At 45.2% G+C, this 14,163-nt stretch overlaps 1 pseudogene; it reads left to right on the top strand.

The window, feature by feature from the left end:
* Nucleotides 1-645: 645 nt before the first annotated feature.
* Nucleotides 646-1,225, top strand: LOC146770464 (butyrophilin subfamily 1 member A1 pseudogene; annotated as a pseudogene).
* Nucleotides 1,226-14,163: the final 12,938 nt, after the last annotated feature.

Raw genomic sequence — 14,163 nt, 5'->3', positions numbered from 1 at the left:
TGGTGTCTACCTGTGCCACTAAACTAGTACAGTATACCTTCTAGTAGCTCTGTAATTCTGTACCATCTGATACTGTGTGCTCTCTAGTACAGTATACATTGGGGTAGCTTAGCTACTCTGTACCATCTAAAGCAATGTACTGACTAGTACAGCATACTGTGCAGTCGCCAGTACAGTGCCCTACCTGCTGTCCTCTCTATGTAGTGTGGTTTGGTGTAGTGTGTGCTGTAGATGAATGTGCGCTTTAGTGTAGAGAGCAGTCTAGTGCAGCGCGCTTTAGTGTAGTGAGCGGTCTACTGCAGTGCGCTTTAGTGTAGTGAGCAGTCTAGTGCCGCGCGCTTTAGTGTAGTGAGCACTCTAGTGCAGCACGCTTTAATGTAGTGAGCACTCTAGTGCCGCACGCTTTAGTATAGTGAGCAGTCTAATGTCGCACGCTTTAGTGTAGTGAGCAGTCTAGTGCCGCGCGCTTTAGTATTGTGAGCAGTTCTAATGTCGCGCGCTTTAGTGTAGTGAGCAGTCTAGTGCTGTGTGCTTTAGTGTGCGAGCAGTCTAGTGCTGTGCGCTTTAGTGTAGTCAGCAGCCTAGTGTCGCGGTGTCTAGCACCGCGTGCTCCTTCCAGGTGTGGTGTACATTAATCGTATGTAAAACAGAAGCAGTAATTACAGCCTTTCTTTGTGTCGTTAAATCTCTAATTGTGAATCTCTTCTCTGCAGTGATGGTGACTCTGGATCCTGACACGGCTCATCCTTGGCTCCTCCTGTCTGAGGGGGGGCGACGTGTGAGAGACACGGGCACACCACAGACCCTGCCGGACACCCCCAAGAGATTCACCTCCTGGCCCTGTGTGCTGGGGAGCGAGGGGTTCACCTCCGGCAGACATTACTGGGAGGTGCAGCTGCTGCAGGAGGGGGGAGGGTGGGATGTGGGGGTCGTAGCAGAGTCTGTGGACAGGGAGGGAGAGATCACATGGTCACCTGAGGGGGGAGTCTGGGCTGTGCGGGGGTCGAAGGGTCAGTACTGGCCTCACACCTCCACTTGGACCCTTCTGTCCCCTCGTGAGAAGCCCCTGAAGCTGGGGGTGTATCTGGACTACGAGGGGGGGCGGCTGTCCCTGTACAATGCTGACTCCATGGAGCTTCTCTACTCCTTCCCGCAGGCCCCCTTCACACAGAGGCTCTTCCCGAAATTCTGGCTCTGGGGAGGAGCGGAGCTGAGGCTGGTGTGAACCCCCCCTCCCGCCCCCCCCACTGTCATCCACGGTTCAAACCCCAACATTCCAAAGGACCTTCAAACACCAACATTCCAAAGAACCGTCAAACCCCAACATTCCAAAGGACCTTCTTCACAAGGTCCCTCTCGCCTGTTGCCATGACAACCAGAAGCCTCACGTGAAACTATGTATCTCTTTTCCCTTGTACATTTTTAAAACAAGGGCAGACAATGTTTGCCGTGTGAATCATGCACCAAACTGCATGTAACATATGATAAAGTCTCTGAAGAATTAAACAAGCATTGGCATAGCCAATAGGTCTCGCTTTTGGGACCTTATAAGTATTTTGCCAGAGCTACTGGCTTTGGCAATGTTTCTAAAGTATGTGGTAGAGCAGTGTGGCTGCTGTGCTCCATGCTGCAAACTTGGTGTCTAGTGCAGTGACATGGGGCAGTGGCATGGTGTGTTGTTATAAGGTGTGTGTTGGTGGGATGCATGTGGGTAGTGTGCTGGGGTGCATGTGGGTGGCATATCCATCTTTACAACAAAAGTCCCCAATTGTAATTAAATTAATAATGCTTGTCTGCAAACTATTGAAGGGCAATAAGGGTAAATGTAATATGCATGGCCCCATGGACCAATCTAACATGTTTATAATAGTAAAATATCGATTGAAAACAACGAAACTACCGGCCTGTCGTTAACTCTTACTTTACTGTTTGTGTTTCCAAATTGTTTAATCCCTAACCACATCGATTGGCGGCAATTTCCCAGAACACACAGTCACTCATTGCAATGATCTAGCAATTTTTTTTTTTAAATCTCCGAAATTTACTGTTCCCTATAAAGTACAATAAATACACCAAATTCTACCCCAAAGAGAAAGACTCTGGACTCACCCACCGTTTGCCTCACAAACGCACCATTACCACATAAACTCTGCCAACACTTTTTACTAAAGTGAAATCTAGTTCCGCTGTAGACCCCACACCTCCTCACATACTCCTTCAAAGATACAGCCACTAGATACAACTTCCTTCTCTCTCCCGCAGAAACCTTAATCGCCAAAGTTACATTTACATTTTTATTGTCGCCTGAAAACCTCTGAACACACAAGGAAATGCTCTTTGCAGCAGGCATCTTAATCCTCTGCGAAACTTTAGCATAACTGGAAACAGCCATTGGATTAAACTCCGATCTGTCTCCTGCAGGAACATTAATTTTCAAAGTGAACTTTACATTTTTATTGTTGCCTGAAAACCTCAGAACAGACAAGGACATGTTCTTTGCAGCAGGCATTTTAATCCTCTGTGCTACTTTAGCATGAGTGGAAACAGCCACAAGATAAAACTTCCTATCTCTTTCCCACAGAAACATTAATAGCCAAGGTTACTTTTACATTTATATTGTTGCCTGAAAACCTCTGGACACACAAAGACATGTTCTTTGCAGTAGGGCTCTTAATCCTCTGTGTCACTTTAACGTTAGTCAGAATACCCACTAGATAAAACTCTAATGTCTCTCTCCAGTAGGAACCTTAATTGCCAAAGTTACCTTTACATTTGTATTGTTGCCTGGAAACCTCTGAAAACACGAAGACTTGTTCTTTGCAGCAGGGATCTTAATCCTCAACGCGACTTTATCATGAGTGGAAACAGCCACTACATAAAACTTCCATTTCCGTAATGCAGGAACCTTAATCGCCAAAATTACCTTATTTTTATTGTTGCCTGAAAAACTCTGAACACACCAGGACATTTTCTTTGCAGCAGGCATCTTAATCCTCTACGCTACTTTAGCATCACTGGAAACAGCCACTAAAATAAACTCCCATCTCTCTCCAGCAGGAACATTAATCGCCAAAGTTCCCTTTACATTTTTACTGTCGCCTGAAAACGTATGAACACACAAGAACATGTTCTTTGCTGCAGGCATCTTAATCCTCTGCACTACTTTAGCATGAGTAGAAACAGTCACTAGATAAAACTTCCATCTCTCTCCAGCGGGAACATTAATCGCAAAGTTACCTTTACATTTTTATTGTTGCCTGAAACCTCTGAACACACAAGGACATGTTCTTTGCAGCAGGCATCTTAATCCTCTGCACTACTTTAGCATGAGTGGAAACAGCTACTAGATAAAACTCCGATCTCTCTACCACAGACACATTATTTGCCAAGGTTAACTTTACATTTTTATTGCCGCATGAAAACCTCTGAACACGCAAGGAACAGGAACATTACTTTCCAAAGTTAACTTTACATTTTTAATGTTGCCTCAAAATCTCAGGACACACAAGAACATGTTCTTTGCAGCAGGCATCTCCTCTGCGCTACTTTAGCATGAGTGGAAACAGCCACTAGATAAAAGTCCGATCTCTCTCCAACAGGAACTTTAATCGCCAAAGTTACCTTTACGTTTTTAATATTGCCTGAAAACCTCTGAACACACAAGGTCGTGTTCTTTGCTGCAGGCATCTTAATCCTCTGTGCTACTTTAGCATCACTGGAAACTTCCGATCTGTCTCCCACAGAAACATTAATCGCCAAAGTTACCTTAACATTTTTATTGTTGCCTGAAAACGTATGAACACACAAGGACATGTTCTTTGCAGCAGGCACCTTAATCCTCTGCACTACTTTAGCATGAGTGGAAACAGCCACTAGATAAAACTCCGATCTCTCTACCTCAGACACATTATTTGCCAAGGTTAACTTTACATTTTTATTGTCGCCTGAAAACCTCTGAACACACAAGGAAATGTTCTTTGCAGCAGGCATCTTAATCCTCTGCGAAACTTTAGCTTGAGTGGAAACAGCCACTGGATAAAACTCTGATCTGTCTCCTGCAGGAACATTACTTCCCAAAGTTAACTTAAAATTTTTAATGTTGCGTCAAAATCTCAGGATCCACAAGAACATGTTCTTTGCAGCAGGCATCTCCTCTGCGCTACTTTAGCATGAGTTGAAACAACCACTAGATAAAACTCTGATCTCTCTTAAGCAGGAACATTAATCGCCAAATTTACCTTTACATTTTTATTGTTGCCTGAAAACCTCTGAACAAACAAGGACATGTTCTTTGCAGCAGACATGCATCCTAATCCTCTGCTCTACTTTAGCATCACTGGAAACAGCCACTAAATTAAACTCCAATCTCTCTCCCGCAGACACATTATTTGCCAAAGTTAACTTTACATTTTTATTGTCGCCTGAAAACCTCTGAACACACAAGGAAATGTTCTTTGCAGCAGGCATCTTAATCCTGGGCGAAACTTTAGCTTGAGTGGAAACAGTCACTGGTTAAAAGTCTGAACTATCTCCTGCAGGACATTAATCGCCAAAGTTACCTTTACATTTTTATTGTTGCCTAAAAATGTACAGACACACAAGGACATGGTCTTTGCAGCAGGCATCTTAATCCTCTGCGCTACTTTAGCATTAATGGAAACAGCCACTAGATAAAAGTCCGATCTCTCTCCCAGAGAAACATTAATTGCCGAGGTTACCTTTACATTTTTATTGTCGCCTGAAAACCTCACGATACACAAGGACATGTTCTTTGCAGCAGGCATCTTAATCCTCTGTGATCCTTTAGCATCAGTGGAAACAGCCACTAGATAAAACTTCCATTTCCGTCCTGCAGGAACCTTAATCACCAAAGTAACCTTTACATTTTTATTGTTGCCTAAAAACGTACTGACACACAAGGACATGTTCTTTGCAGCAAGCATCTTTATCCTCTGCGCTACTTTAGCATGAGTGGAAACAACCACTGGATAAAACTCTGATCTCTCTTCAGCAGGAATATTAATCGCCAAACTTACCTTTACATTTTTATTGTTGCCTGGAAACCTCTGAACACACAAGGGCATGTTCTTTGCAGCAGGCATCTTAATCCTCTGCACTACTTTAGCATAAGTAGAAACAGCCACTAGATAAAACTTCCATCTCTCTCCAGCAGGAACATTAATCGCCAAAGATACCTTTACATTTTTGTTACCTAAAAACTTACAGACACACAAGGTTCTTTGCAGCAGGCACCTTAATCATCTGTGCTATTTTAACATGAGTGGAAACAGCCACTAGATAAAACTCCCATCTCTCTCCAGCAGAAACATTAATGTCCAAAGTTACCTTTGCATTTTTATTGTTGCCGGAAAACCTCTGAACACACAAGGACATGTTCTTTGCAGCAGGCATCTTAATCTTCTGTGCTACTTTAGCATGAGTGGAAACAGCCACTAGATAAACCTTCCGATCTCTCTCCCACATAAACATTAATTGCCGTGGTTACCTTTACATTTTTATTGTCGCCTGAAAACCTCACGATACACAAGGACATGTTCTTTGCAGTAGGCATCTGAATCCTCTGTGATCCTTTAGCATCAGTGGAAACATCCACTAGATAAAACTTCCATTTCCGTCCTGCAGGAACCGTAATCGGAAAAGTTACCTTTACATTTTTATTGTTTCCTGAAAAGCTCTGAACACACAAGATCATGTTCTTTGCAGCAGGCAATGTAATCCTCTGTGCTACTTTAACACGAGTGGAAACAGCCACTAGATAAAACTTCCATCTCTTTCCCGCAGAAACTTTAATCGCCAAAGTTACCTTTACATTTTTATTCTTGCCTGAAAACCTCTGAACACACAAGGACATGTTCTTTGCAGCAGGCATCTTAATCCTCTGCGCTACTTTAGCATGAGTGGAAACAACCACTAGAAAATACTCCCATCTCTCTCCCTCAGACACATTATTTGCCAAGGTTAACTCTACATTTTTATTGTTGCCTAAAAACTTACAGACATACAAGGACATGTTCTTTGCAGCAGGCACCTTAATCCTCTGCGCTACTTTAACAGGAGTGGAAACAGCCACTAAATAAAACTTCCATCTCTCTGGAGCAGGACATTAATCGCCAAACTTACCTTTACATTTTTATTGTTGCCTGAAAACCTCTGAACACACAAGGACATGTTCTTTGCAGCAAGCATGTTAATCCTCTGCGCTACTTTAGCATGAGTGGAAACAGCCACTAGATAAAACTTCCGATCTCTCTCCCGCAGAAACATTAATAGCCGAGGTTAACTTTACATTTTTATTGTCGCCTAAAAGCCTCACGATACACAAGGACATGTTCTTTGCAGCGGGTTTGTTAATCCTCTGCGCTACTTTAGCATGAGTGGAAACAGCCACTAGATAAAACTTCCATCTCTTTCCCGCAGAAACGTTAATCGCCAAAGTTACCTTTCCATTTTTATTGTTGCCTGAAAACCTCTGAACACACAAGGACATGTTCTTTGCAGCAGGCATCTTAATCCTCTGCGCTACTTTAGCATGAGTGGAAACAACCACTAGAAAAAAACTCCGATCTCTCTCCCTCAGACACATTATTTGCCAAGGTTAACTCTACATTTTTATTGTTGCCTAAAAACTTACAGACATACAAGGACATGTTCTTTGCAGCAGGCACCTTAATCCTCTGCGCTACTTTAACAGGAGTGGAAACAGCCACTAAATAAAACTTCCATCTCTCTGGAGCAGGACATTAATCGCCAAACTTACCTTTACATTTTTATTGTTGCCTGAAAACCACTGAACACACAAGGACATGTTCTTTGCAGTAGGCATCTGAATCCTCTGTGATCCTTTAGCATCAGTGGAAAGAGCCACGAGATAAGACTTCCATTTCCGTCCTGCAGGAACCTTAATTGCCAATGTTACCTTTACATTTTTACTGTTGCCTGAAAACCTAAGAACACACAAGAGCATGTTCTTTGCAGCAGGCATCTTAATCCTCTGCGCTACTTCAGCATGAGTGGAAAGAGCCACTAAATTAAACTCCCATCTCTCTCCAGCAGGAACATCAATCGCCAAATTTCCCTTTACATTTTTATTGTCGCCTGAAAATCTCTCGATACACAAGGACATGTTCTTTGCAGCAGGCATCTTAATCCTCTGCGCTACTTCAGCATGAGTGGAAACAGCCACTATATAAAACTTCCATTTCTGTCCTGTAGGAACTTTAATCTCCAAAATTACCTTTACATTTTTATTGTCGACTGCAAACCTCTTGATACACAAGGACATGCTCTTTGCAGCAGGCAGCTGAATCCTCTGTGATCCTTTAGCATCAGTGGAAACATCCACTAGCAAAAACTTCCATTTCCGTCCTGCAGCAACCTTAATCGCCAAAGTTACCTTAACATTTTTATTGTTGCCTGAAAACGTATGAACACACAAGGACATGTTCTTTGCAGCAGGCATCTTAATCATCTGCACTACTTTAGCATGAGTGGAAATAGCCACTAGAAAAAACTCCGATCTCTCTCCCGCAGACACATTATTTGCCACGGTTAACTTTAAATTTTTATTGTCGCCTGAAATCCTATGAACACACAAGGAAGTGTTCTTTGCAGCAGGCATCTTAATCCTCTGCGAAACTTTAGCTTGAGTGGAAACAGCCACTGGATAAAACTCCGATCTATCTCCTGCAGGAACATTAATCGCCAAAGTTACCTTTACATTTTTATTGTTGTCTAAAGATTTACAGACACACAAGGAAGTGTCCTTTGCAGCAGGCATCTTAATCCTCTGCGCTACTTTAGCATCAATGGAAACAGCCACTAGATAAAAGTCCGATCTATCTCCAGCTGGAACATTGATAGCCAAAATTACCTTTAAATTTTTAGGTCTCGGCTAGGCAGCGCATGCGCTATCTCGTCGAGAGATGCTGTATACAGTATAGTGGGGGAAGCTCCGCCCACTTTCCAGCAGCTAGGCAGAGCATGCGCTGTCTCGTCGAGAGATGCTTTACACAGTATAGTAGGGAAGCTCCGCCCACTTTCCAGGCTTATTTGTGATTGGCTTGCATCATATTTTCAGCATTGTGATTGGTGCTTGGCTTGGTAATCCTGCCTCCTGACGGGCATGTCGTCATTTTTTCCCTTCCTCGGCAATCAGCCCCTTTACTTCCTAAACAGTTTTGCTCCCCTGCCTCTCCCGTTCCCTCCTGTACTCTGTGAATTCTTCAACCACCAACACCTTCCCACCCCCTCCTGTTTGTGTCTTCTTTTACAATATGTGGTTTGCAAACTCGCCCATGTCTGTCACATGCTCGGAAAAGGGTTTGTTTCTTCCTGTTCCTGAGTGATGGATAAGCGGCCCTAAGTTTCACTTTTGCATCTTTATCATTTCCTTCACCATCTTCAAGAAGAAAGTGTCTCGGAAAGTAAATTGTTTGCCATTTGCAGCTAGTGTGTGGACTAAACATGGGCTACTGTCCGATACCTGCATTGACCGGATGGGAGTAAGCGTTGCTTGATGGAGGCTGATATTGTAGCTGTAAGTTGTGAGGGAGGGAATTCGCAGTATGGACAAGTAACGCACAGTAGTACATACCAGCACAGTTTAAATACAAAAGTGGCACCGGCCACCTAACTTCACCTTTAGGCGTAACGTAATTAAGTGCACAAATTAAGTAGGGAGCATTGCCCTGGTTAGTATTAAATACATGGTTTAAACTAAGATTAGCTCTGCCAGTCTTGTAACACCTTCATAATGTAGCCTACCTGCACTTGTAGTCGGTCAACTGATAACATAGAAGGACAGCCTTGTATGTTGAGGCTTTGAAAATCTTATCCACAAGATACAGGTTCCTGCATCAGTCTCGGAGAGCAATCACTGTAATTTGTTTTGATGTCTTTTATATGTGCCTGATGCAGGCGTTGGCTATCGCCAATACGTTTAACATTAACTGCATACACTATATAAACAATACAGCGTTTCTGATTTGTGGTGACCTGGGTGTTTGCAACCACAGAACCAAGCTGCTGCCAACATTCATCTGTTTTAGAGTAGAAAAAAGGTCTTTTGTTGACTGAGTGACTGAATTCTCTTGCGATTCTGTCATTTTGTTTGCCGTCCAAGTTACTCAGGTGTCCAGTACATCACATTTGTAAGGAGCCATCACAAACGTGGAGGTTTCATGTTTCATGATCAATTCTAAGTTCCTAAATCTGCAGCTAGTTGCAGCTTCTGCTGTCCTTACTTAGTACTGGCGTGTAAAGGAACTATACAGAATGCACTTCTGTTCACCGGTTTCAATCCTCCACCGCAGTATTGATCAGTAATCCTCGCACTGGTTCCCAGAATACCGCGTGAAGTCAGTTGAGCTTTTTAAGGTGTCCCTGGTGGCAATATGCATGTTTAAAGGGCTCCTAGGAGGACTGGGTGTTGATCAATGTCAGGCTAACGTTTTACAGCTGTAACCATCTTTAGGCGCTTGGTCCAATGTAAAGACATGTCTGGTTCTGACACGCTCCGGCAGTACCTCTCCCACTAGTGGCTATCCAGAGCCACTTTATTTTTGCTTCTACTTAAAAGTTCTTTTAAGTGACGGGACAGTACACATACAGGCCACGCAGTTGCTTTTTCAGTCCATTATTCCCATCCTTCTGGCAATAGTTAGACCGCACTTGGTTCTAGAGGGTTAACGGACCGCCAGATATTCACAAAATGGAAGGGAAGCGGGGTACAGTTCTCTGTGTGCCGACAACCCCCCTCCAAAGGGAGATTCCTGACATAAAGCTTGAGAGCAGCGAAACAATCCTCAATAAATGGATAAGTAACTTACACCAGAGAGTAGGTTTTTGCAACAGTATCAAATGCAGCGTGAAGTTGTCAAAACCTGGTTCACCCTTTTATGGGATTATAGACAAAGCCTGGAAATCACACTTATGGATTTCCAGGGTGCATTCAAGAGAGCAAGACAGTCACTCAGAGTCCCACCACCTGCCCTCCGCTCTACCTGTACCAGGCTATGAGGGACAAAAATATTTGGCAGAGATTATCCATGACATGTCTATCAGCAAAGGCCAGTCCTTTTGGTACCCTTCTTTAATGTGGCCACAGCTATTGCCTAGTCACAATTGTCTTTATCATAGATTAGATTGGTAAATTAATTTGTGAATTCTCAAGGTGACCCTGTGCTGTCTTTTCTCCAGCTTTGTCATCCAGCAAGCAGGGTCTGACATTTCTCGTGAGCTGTAGCTCATACAAGGCGAGAACTTTAGGGAGGGAGAGATAGCCCCACATCATTTGAAAGACTTGCAATAACTTTTATGAGAACATTGAAATGTTATGAAAGGCCCTCGCAACGCTGGAGCGGGCTTTTAATAGCCAGTAAAGCCCACTACGGTGGGCTCTAATGCTGTAGTAGCACATTGTAATGTTGGAACTCCCTTAAAGACCATGAAGTAGGTCAGGGTTGATAATGGCTGGCTTTATAATGGCAGGTATAAGCCTTCTGCTCCAACAATCCAATGTTTTTCTTCATGTTTCTTACTTTTTAGGTCTCGGCTAGGCAGCGCGTGCGCTGTCTCGTCGAGAGATGCTGTATACAGTATTGTGGGGGAAGCTCTGCCCATGCTATTGATTGGCTCAAATTTGAAATGCTGCATTCAGATTGGTTGCCAGTGTATTAGTCCCGCCTCCTTACTGCCATGACGTCATGTTTATCCTTCCATGGCTATCAGCCCCTTTACTTCAGCAACTCTTTAGTTCCCCTGCCTCCCCCTGTTCACTCCTGCAGTCTGTGACTTCTCTGGCCCCCCCACCCACTTCCGTTCCTGCCCTCATTTTTGTTTACAATGCAATAGGACTCACGTAAATACGAGTCCTATTGCATTTGTAAATGCTTTTTTTCATATAATTGGTTGCCTGTATGCGGACTATCTTTTGCCTAACCTATCCAGACTCTCGCATGCGCGCAATGCTTTACATCATGTGCATGCACGCCAAAAGTCTTACTCTGTAGGCAGAAGAGCACCGCCTAAGTACGGGTTCCTTGCACTTTCATTTTTTCATTTTTGAATAGTTGGTTGGCAGAACCTTTTTTTTTTATTGTTGCTTTCTGCTCGATGTTGCTTGCCATCCGCTGCTTGACTACACAACGCAAGCCTGCTCCGGAGCCGCCCGTAGCACAAACTGCGCCTGGTATTGCACTTTCCTGGAGCACGCACGGCTGAACCCAGCCCTGCCTGCTGGTCACACCCACGGGGACTTCAGGCCGTCGCTGTGACTTCTTCCCTGAGCTGCACTAGGTCGAGGAACATATTCTAGCTGAGGCGTTCAGCCGCGGACTGGCGGATTATCTGTGGGTCCTGCGGAGCTGTACCTGGGACTGCTGGCTGGGAGTGCGGTGCGGCGGCAAAGAGACGACCCGGGCCTGCCTGACTGAAGCCCGTGTCGGATACACCTTTGACCCCAGGACTGTTCCTCAGGTTACCTAATGATACCACAGATGCAAATGGGAGAAGAGCTATGCCTCAGAAAGCACAGACGTTAAAGGTTTGCACCTTTGACCCCAGGACTGTTCCTCAGGTTACCTAATGATACCACGGGTGCAAATGGGAGAAGAGCTTTGCCTCAGGAAGCACAGACGTTAAAGGCTTGCACCTTTGACCCCAGGACTGTTCCTCAGGTTACCTAATGATACCACGGGTGCAAATGGGAGAAGTGCTTTGCCTCAGGAAGCACAGAAGGTAAAGGCTTGCACCTTTGACACCAGGACTGTTCCTCAGGTTACCTAATGATACCACAGGTGCAAATGGGAGAAGAACTTTGCCTCAGGAAGCACAGATGTTAAAGGCTTGCACCTTTGACCCCAGGACTGTTCCTCAGGTTACCTAATGATACCACGGGTGCAAATGGGAGAAGAGCTTTGCCTCAGGAAGCACAGACGTTAAAGGCTTGCACCTTTGACCCCAGGACTGTTCCTCAGGTTACCTAATGATACCACGGGTGCAAATGGGAGAAGAGCTATGCCTCAGGAAGCACAGAAGTTAAAGGCTTGCACCTTTGACCCCAGGACTGTTCCTCAGGTTACCTAATGATACCACGGGTGCAAATGGGAGAAGAGCTATGCCTCAGGAAGCACAGAAGTTAAAGGTTTGCACCTTTGACCCCAGGACTGTTCCTCAGGTTACCTAATGATACCACGGGTGCAAATGGGAGAAGAGCTTTGCCTCAGGAAGCACAGACGTTAAAGGCTTGCACCTTTGACCCCAGGGCTGTTCCTCAGGTTACCTAATGATACCACAGGTGCAAATGGGAGAAGAGCTTTGCCTCAGGAAGCACAGACGTTAAAGGCTTGCACCTTTGACCCCAGGACTGTTCCTCAGGTTACCTAATGATACCACGGGTGTAAATGGGAGAAGAGCTTAGCCTCAGGAAGCGCAGAAGTTAAAGGTTTGCACCTTTGACCCCAGGACTGTTCCTCAGGTTACCTAGTGATACCACGGGTGCAAATGAGAGAAGAGCTTTGCCTCAGGAAGCACAGACGTTAAAGGCTTGCACCTTTGACCCCAGGGCTGTTCCTCAGGTTACCTAGTGATACCACGGGTGCAAATGGAAGAAGAGCTATTCCTCAGGAAGCACAGACGTTAAAGGTTTGCACCTTTGACCCCAGGACTGTTCCCCAGGTTACCTAATGATACCACGGGTGCAAATGGGAGAAGAGCTATGCCTCAGGAAGCACAGACGTTAAAGGCTTGCACCTTTGACCACAGGGCTGTTCCTCAGGTTACCGAATGATACCACGGGTGCAAATGAAAGAAGAGCTATTCCTCAGGAAGCACAGACGTTAAAGGTTTGCACCTTTGACCCCAGGACTGTTCCCCAGGTTACCTAATGATACCACGGGTGCAAATGGGAGAAGAGCTATGCCTCAGGAAGCACTGAAGTTAAAGGCTTGCACCTTTGACCCCAGGGCTGTTCCTCAGGTTACCTAATGATACCACGGTGCAAATGAGAGAAGAGCTATGCCTCAGGAAGCACAGACGTTAAAGGTTTGCACCTTTGACCCCAGGACTGTTCCTCAGGTTACCTAATGATACCACGGGTGCAAATGGGAGAAGAGCTTTGCCTCAGGAAGCACAGACGTTAAAGGCTTGCACCTTTGACCCCAGGGCTGTTCCTCAGGTTACCTAATGATACCACGGGTGCAAATGGGAGAAGAGCTATGCCTCAGGAAGCATAGAAGGTAAAGGTTTGCACCTTTGACCCCAGGTCTGTTCCTCAGGTTACCTAATGATACCACGGGTGCAAATGGGAGAAGAGCTATGCCTCAGGAAGCATAGAAGGTAAAGGTTTGCACCTTTGACCCCAGGGCTGTTCCTCAGGTTACCTAATGATACCACGGATGCAAATGGGAGAAGAGCTATGCCTCAGGAAGCACAGAAGGTAACCTGAGGAACAGCCCTGGGGTCAAAGGTGCAAGCCTTTAACGTCTGTGCTTCCTAAGGCAAAGCTCTTCTCCCGTTTGCACCCGTGGTATCATTAGGTAACCTGAGGAACAGTCCTGGGGTCAAAGGTGCAAGCCATTACCTTCTGTGCTTCCTGAGGCATACCATGATACCACGGGTGCAAATGGGAGAAGAGCTTTGCCTCAGGAAGCACAGAAGGTAAAGGCTTGCACCTTTGACCCCAGGGCTGTTCCTCAGGTTACCTAATGATACCACGGGTGCAAATGGGAGAAGAGCTATGCCTCAGGAAGCACAGACGTTAAAGGTTTGCACCTTTGACCCCAGGACTTTTCCTCAGGTTACCTAATGATACCACGGGTGCAAATGGGAGAAGAGCTATGCCCCAGGAAGCACAGACGTTAAAGGCTTGCACCTTTGACCCCAGGACTGTTCCTCAGGTTACGTAATGATACCACAGGTGCAAATGGGAGAAGAGCTATGCCTCAAGAAGCACTGAAGTTAAAGGCTTGCACCTTTGACCCCAGGACTGTTCCTCAGATTACCTAATGATACCACGGGTGCAAATGGGAGAAGAGCTTTGCCTCAGAAAGCACAGACGTTAAAGGCTTGCACCTTTGACCCCAGGACTGTTCCTCAGGTTACCTAATGATACCACGGGTGCAAATGGGAGAAGAGCTTTGCCTC

Source organism: Triturus cristatus, unplaced genomic scaffold (assembly GCF_964204655.1).
Source record: "Triturus cristatus unplaced genomic scaffold, aTriCri1.1 SCAFFOLD_205, whole genome shotgun sequence".
Classification (NCBI taxonomy): Eukaryota; Metazoa; Chordata; class Amphibia; order Caudata; family Salamandridae; genus Triturus; species Triturus cristatus.
This window is presented reverse-complemented; position numbering and strand designations above follow the sequence as displayed.